This window comes from Mustela putorius, unplaced genomic scaffold (assembly GCF_011764305.1).
Source record: "Mustela putorius furo isolate JIRA1106 unplaced genomic scaffold, ASM1176430v1.1 tig00003987_pilon_pilon_pilon, whole genome shotgun sequence".
Taxonomy (NCBI): Eukaryota; Metazoa; Chordata; class Mammalia; order Carnivora; family Mustelidae; genus Mustela; species Mustela putorius.
In genome coordinates this window covers 3,699,098-3,706,210 of record NW_025422126.1, presented here as the reverse complement: position 1 = coordinate 3,706,210, position 7,113 = coordinate 3,699,098, and the positions used below count along the sequence as shown (strand labels likewise).

General features: G+C 56.8%; 1 protein-coding gene across 8 annotated transcripts in view; it reads left to right on the top strand.

The window, feature by feature from the left end:
* Nucleotides 1-315: 315 nt before the first annotated feature.
* The window catches only part of ARAP1 (ArfGAP with RhoGAP domain, ankyrin repeat and PH domain 1), a 61,954-nt gene continuing 55,156 nt past the window's right edge, over nt 316-7,113 (top strand). For 6 of the 8 annotated variants that reach the window (XR_006604215.1, XR_006604213.1, XR_006604212.1 and 3 more), the window contains exon 1: nt 316-457. The gene's annotated coding sequence lies outside the window, so the exon portion shown is untranslated. The remainder of the gene's footprint in view (nt 458-7,113) is intronic. The other 2 variants (XM_045071431.1, XM_004768119.3) reach the window with 1 other exon arrangement.

Sequence of the window (7,113 nt, the reverse complement as noted above, 5' to 3'; positions counted from 1 at the left end):
GACAGGGCGGGGGGGGGGGGAAGGGGTCTGGGAATGTTGTGTGGCTCATTCCCCGGCCCCATCCCGGGGGTAGAGTCACCAGGAGAAGGGTGGCAAGACTCAGGAAGAGATGGAGACTCAGCGTGCGGGAAGGTTGGAGGTAGATCTTAACTTCAAGAGACAGAGACAGACAGGCAAGCAACGAGAAGGGCGGGGGAGACGCACCGACAGACCTGTCCGCTAGGCCTGGCCGGCGGGCTCAAAGACAGCGACTAGGCGGGGAGGAGCAGGGGGCGGATCCCTGCCCCTTCCCGGCCCTCCCCTCTCCACCCCCGGGCGTCACGTGGGGCAGGCGGAAGCACCCAGCGCGGTGGGCGCGCCGGCCTGCGGCCGCGAGTTCACTACGACGGCGTGAGTCAGTGGTGGCGCCGGGACCCTGACTCCCCGGGTTCCCGCGTGGAGTCTTCGCTCAGAACAAGTAAGTGCGGCTGCTGGGACTTCCCCGTCCGCCGCCCCTTCACCAGGTGTTGACCGGAGTTTCCCCATTTCGCAGAAGGGAACGCCGAGGCCGCGCGCCAGTTGTGCGCCCCGCGCCTACTTCCGCGGGCGTTTCTCCCGGGGCAGTGGTCTGCGCTCCTGTGTGGTGATGGGGATGAGGGTCGCCACCTGAGGATGCGCGGTCGGGCCAGAGTCGGTCGGGAGGAGGGCGAACCGGCGGGTCAGGGGGCTTCCAGCTATTAGTCCTTTAGCTTGAATGTTCCCAGGAACCCAAGCCAGTCCGCCCTCTGGCGCTTTGCTGTTCTCATCTGTGAAATGAAGGCTCCCACCTCCTTGACCGCCGCGACCCTTACGGCTTGGCACTTTCCTATGACCCTATGCCCTGGACTTGGGGCTCTAAGGACCTTGGGCAGACGACTTCCGGTCTCTGTGCCTCAATTCACCATCAGTAAATGGGAGCATGGCCTCCCAAGAGCTCCTACCTGGCCCAGTTGCTGGAAAGAGGAGGTGTGTGTTCACTGAATGGGGTCAAGCCGGGAGTGGGTTATTGGCGTTGGAGAGAGCCAGCTTGGAGTGCAGCCTAGGGGGAATGAGGTGGGTGTTTGGTCCAGGATCTCCAAGTGTGATTTTTGGTGTTGGGGAACTCTGATCAGGAGCGATCGCAGTACGGTCTGGCATATGCATTTCCCTCATCCAAAGCTCTAGTCCTGGGAGCTTTCCTTGATCCCCAGGCTTCGTTGCAGGGAAGGGGCGGGGGTCGGGGGGGAAGTTGCTGCAGGGTGGTACAGATTTGTGGAGGTACTCAGGATTTGACTGTGTACTGAGCACCAAGGTCCAAACTGAGGCACCCAGGATATCTGTCTTTGGAGAGCGGAGAGTGCCCGGGTTAGTGGGAGACCTCCCAGCAAGCTCATTATAGGGTAGAATGATCCCAGCAGAATCTGGAAGACAAGTGCAGACAGGTACGGAGATAGAATCAGGGACTGGGACTTTTGGAGGCCCAGGGAGGAGGAGATGACTGGAATGGGCCTTGGCAGTGAAGTGGCAATTAACAAGGATAAGGACCCCCCAGAGGACAGCACAGTTTGTGCAAAGGCAGGAACTTTCGTGGTATATTTGAGGAATGGAAAGGAGATGGGTATGGCTGAAAGGGGTAGCTGGGGCAGGGTGCAGCAAGAACTCGTCCCCCTGTGTCCCATGGCTGGTTGGGGATTGCCTAGACCCTGCCTGGGGGACCTTGCCTCCTCATTCACCACTTCCTCCCAGGAGTTGGGCACAAGGGGGTCGTTCCAGGCACAGTCCTGACAACTGGTGAGGTAGAAGTGGGCAGAGGCCACCTGGGGCCCACACTGCCCCCAGGCTTCATCAGCCCAGCCTCACCTGCACCACCTCTCAGGCTCCAGTCATGCTTTTCTGTACCTGAAACCTCAGTCCTTTGTGCAGGTTGTTTGTTTTCCCCACCCTCCCTCTCCAGAATTTTCTCCCCATCCAAAAATCTATGTTCTTTGGGACTTCACAGGTAGGTTGCTTATTGCCTCTTCCTTCCTCGCCTTTCAATCCTTCATAGTGTCACAGCTTGGGAAGGGTCTCCTTGGAGCTCTGTGGGGAAGGGCCTGCAGAGCCCTGGGGATGATTGGGGCTTGGGGTAGTCCCTGCACAGCAATCAAACATTATGTGGCTCTGCAAGTCCCCAAACTTCTTAGAGCCCCCATTTCCCCATCTGCAGGATGGGGCGATAAGCCCTGGTCTCGTGTTCTACAGAGAGACTGCTGGGGCAAGAATTGGGCCTGAGAGTAAATCTTGTTCCCTGAAATTAGTTTGAACGAAGGAAAGAGACAAACTGGAGCGAAAGGGTCAGTTCAGAGCGGTAAGGGGCTTCTGAGAGTCCTAGGGGCTGGTGGTGGACTAGCCTAGTACTAAGACTAGGGCATCAGCTAAAGAGAAGGGAGTCCCCTCTATTCTCTGGGGCTCTCTCCCCTCTCCACCCCACTCTTCCTTTAGCCAAGCTCAAAGCCAGCCAGCTGATGCCCAAACAAGTAGCCTCTGTTCCCAGGGTGGGGGAAGGGGAGGCAGGCCCTGGGCTCTAGGCCCGCCTGTCCAGCGCTGACCCTGCCGTGCACCCCTCCCTCCCGCCCTTCACTCTGGATCTTAACCCTTGGGAGCCTGGGGTGGGCCTTGGGTTGCTTGAGGGCTCATACCCACTGCTCACCAGCTGTCTCCTCTACCCAACTTTAGGCTCCCAAAGGTTCTGTTGTAGGAGGAGGGATGCAGTAGGACATGAGTTGGAAATGGAGAAGAAAGGAGGGAATGGAGGTGGGAAGGAGACTGGAGTAGATAGGGTCATGGACACTCAGATACCACTTGGCCCAGAAGCTTTTTCTCATAGATGGGGATACTGAGGCCAAGGACCAGAGATCAGACTAGGATCAGACAGTGAGCCCTGGTGGGTGAGGATCAGGACAGATCCGACCCCTAGTCTGGGCCCTCTTGGGGAAAGAAGAGGGAAAGGGAGGGAGCTCTGTTTGATTTGAGGACCTGTCGTGTGCCTGATTTTACACTTGATTTAACTTCATACCATTCCATGAGACGGGGATCACTGCCCAGTAATATGGGGCGGGGGAAGCAGCTTCAGAAAGCTGAGGAGTCATATCTGTGAGAAAGATGTCAGTAAAGGGGCACATAGCACTGAAGGCACTATTATGTATGCTAACCACTTTCATCCTCCCCAGATAGCCACTGAGTGGTAGAGGCAGGGTCAGGCAGGAGTTTCCTTTGCCTGCTTTGGCCTGATTTCCCCTCCCCCAGCTTGACCTTACAGCTTGATCTCCCAGCAGTCTGGGATCTGCTCAGTGAGGGGCTTTCCCTTGGGTGGTGGCCAAGGCGGCCTTCAGGCCAGCTGAACAGACCCCTCCTTTCCTAAGGAGTAGAAACCAGTCCCTTGGGTGGGCCCTCTTACCCCCTCCTCTGGTCTTAGTCTGGCTGGCCTTGGCCCCCTTTGTAGCCCTGCACAGAGGGGTGTTTCATATTTTAGGAAGGGGTTTTGTGCTAATGGGGCTGCTCCAAGGATCTGAACAGCGGGAAGGCACGAGGGGCCCTCAGAGGTCCCATGTAAGTGCATTGCCCATGGAGCTCAGGCCCTGCCTCTAACTCAACACCAGGCCCCCCAGCCCTGATCAGAGAGGACATCTTGTCCCCTCACCCCTGCCCCTATCAGGCCCCCAGACCTGTACATTTTGATGAGGGCCCTGGGGAGGACAGCCTAAGGAGGCCAATGACCTCAGGTGTCAGGGATGACCAGGGGCTGGGGGAACAGTGCCTGGTTGGTCTTTGATGTGACCTTCCTGTGGAGGTTTTTCCTCTGTCTCAGCCTTTGGAACATAGCTGAGAAGGGAAAAGATCTGTCCTGTACTCAGGACATCTGCTCTAGACTGTTAGGGCAATCTGAGTGGCTGGGAGGGAATGTGTGCTTAAGTGACCAGTTCAGTAACAGCATTATTATTGAATGGTAGTAATAATAGTGGCAGTAGTTAGTGTTTTTTGGAAGCTTACTCTGTGCCAGGCACTGTGGAAGCATTTTTTTTTTTTTTTTGACTGATTTAATCCTCAGCAAGTCTCTTGGGGTAGGTACCATTCCCATTTTACAGATGAGGAGACAGGCCCAGGGTGGTGAGGTTTTGCCTATAATCACCCATTACAGGGACAAGCCGGGAGTCTGAATGTCTCCCCCTCCATGGTGAGAACTCTGAGCGCTGGGAGACACCGTGGGCGGAGGAGATCCAAACCCTGCTCTACTCTGGGAACTGCTGGTCTGGGTGGCGGGCAGGGCGTGGAGGGCCACATGGTCATGTGACATTGCTGGCAGCCCACTGTGGGGATGGCAGGCCTGTCCAGGCATCCTACTTGTAGACGGGGCCAACTATCAAGTTCTGAGCCCCCCAGGGTTCCGGCCCTCAGATAAGCACCTCTGGAGGTCTGTTTGCTGCCCTTTTTTGTCCTGTCCGCTCTGGGCTTTATTGAATATGACGGCTCTCCCAGCCCCTGTTTTGCTGATGAGGAGGTTGAGGTCAGTGGAAGCTAAGGTACTTGCTTGTGGTCTCTCAGCCCAGGAAAGGGAGAGCTGGAAGGGACACCCGGGCAGAAGTTCTGAGGCCTGCATGCCACCTCCCTGCCTGTGGCCCGGTCAGGGCATCCTGGGCCTCTGAAACCCTGACTTCCCTTAGATGCGGCCTACCTGCCTTGTCACAGGGCCCAGGTCTTTCTCCATGACCAAACCTAGGTCTGTTTTGGTGCCTGGGATGTGGAACACCCAGATGTCAGTGACCGAATGAACAAACCTGGGGAACATGGTATCAGAGCCATGAGGCCAAGAAGCAGGGACCAGCTGTGGTTAAGAGTGTGCTTAGTGCCAGAGGGGTGCAGAGGAGGACTCAGGCATCAGAGAGGCCACCGTCCCCTGATCACAGCAGGGAGGAATGTGGCAAAATCTTCCTCCTCCTTATTATCTTCATTGTTGTGAGGGCAAGGGGGAGAGAGAGGAGCACTGGGACCTCTCATGGCCACTCCTCTGTCTCCATTCCCAGGGGAAAGAACTAGAAGTTGCACATGGGGAAGTCTGGCCTGGCCCTACTTCCTTCTGGCTGGGCCAGTAGTGGAGTGGGAGAGCCCCCAGGATGGGGGAGCTGCCCACTTCATCTTGCTACCCCAAATGCCTGGGTCTCCTTTGCTTCCTTCCCTACTGCCCCAGAGGGCACTGCCTTGCTCCTGGCCTTCTCTTCTCCCCTCCCCTCCTTTCCACCATAATGCCAGGCCAGGACCCTGAACTCAGCTCCCCCTGATCTTCACAAAGGGACCAGGAAGCAACAGCTTCCACACCAGTCCCTAGGTATGGACAGATCAGGACAGGAACGAATCAAACAGAGCAGGTAAAGTGGGGTAGGGGGCCTTCTCCATTCCTCTCTCTTCCCATCCACCCTCTCCCCACACAGAGCAGCTAGGATTGGAGGATTCTGAGTCAGAGATCCTAGGCACTGGGGATTCAAGGATTCCAGGGTTTTGTGTGCTGGTGTTTCCTGGCTTCTGAATTTCCAAAATTCTGGGTTCCAAGAGCCTGGAAAACTTTGAATTGCACTGGGTGGCCTCTGAGTGAGACTGAGTCCTGTGCCCCACTTTGGCTGGCTGGTGCCAGACAGACAAGGCCCGGAGCTTCTCAGGGTTACTTCTGGGGTTCAGTGGCACAACCGGCCTCCAGGCTCTCTGTGCTCTCCAAACCCACCAGCCCCAGCAAGAGCACCCAGCTCTCGCCTTTCAAGAAATCTGAGAACCATGTGGCGCCTGGCTGGCTCAGTTGTTAAGCATCTGCCTTCAGCTCAGGTCATGATCCCAGGGTCCTGGGATCGAGCCCTGCATTGGGCTCCCTGCTCAGCAGGAAGCCTGCTTCTCCCTCTCCCACTCCCCCTGTTTGTGTTCCCTTTCTCACTGTGTCTCTCTCTGTCAAATAAATAAATAAAATCTTAGGAAGAAAGAAAGAAAAAGAAAATCTGAGAACCAGACCCTGGAAGGGAGACTAGGCGGTAGCAGAAGAGATAGCCATCTTGGTGGGGAATGGGGTGGGAACAGGCAGAAGCCAGGCAACCTCTTCATTTTCTGGCAGTGGGGTTGTCCTGCTGGGTACCAAGATGGGGTTGAGGGAGGGTCCAGGGAGGGCTGATGGCTGGTTGGGTCCGAGAGCAAGGTCTGGGTCATGCTGATGGACGAGCCAGGTCCTCCCAGGGCCAACATGGAATGTAGTTCAGCAGGCCCAGGACCCGTCCTGGAGGGTCAGAGCCAAGCTCAAGGGCTGAGACAGACTGGTGGATGGAGACCTAAGCCTGGGATCCCTCAGGGAGGAACTGCCCCTCCTTGGGGGGCAGGGAGGCTGGGCCTCGGCTCAGGGCCTTTGAATATTTTGGAGTGCTGTCACCTGCACCTGGTCCTGCCAGTGCCCCCTCTGAGCCTGTGGGCATAGCAGTTGCCCTCACAGGGCATGGTCATGAAAACGGGAGCCACCTTGTGGGAAGGAGGCCTGTTCCCTCCTCTGAGAGAAGTGCCTTCCTCCTTGGAGAATTCCTGGCTGGTGTGTTCCTTCCTGGGTTGTGCTTCCCATCTCCTTCCTGCCACGCATGCCTCTGGGTAGGCACCAGGCAGGTGCCTATGTGTGCCATGGGACCCAGACGCATCCTCAGAGGACCTGGTGATTGCGCCTTTGTGCAGGTGTGGTCAGCGTTCAGCATCCTGGTGGACTGGGACAGGAGGTGCTGGGCATTGCCTTCCTAGATGTGCGAGCTGGAGAAGGCTTTTATTCATCTGAGTGGATCCCCAGGCAGCCCACTGGGGATCTGCAGCCGAAATGTCAGAGTTTGTTCCCAAAGCCAACCGTAATCTGGTGGGGGAAAAGGGACCCCGGAGAGCAGGGCTGGGGATGAGGCTTTGTCAGATGACAGTAGGACAGCTTTGGGTGCCAGAGCCTCAGCTAAAGGCCTACCTCTCCCCTCAGACTGGGGCTCTTCCTCCCCCTTCTATCTCCTCAGCTCTGAAGATGGGCATGCTGAGCCCAGGGAGCATCTAGCTGTTCGCAGTTCTGTTCCAGTTTCTGTTTCG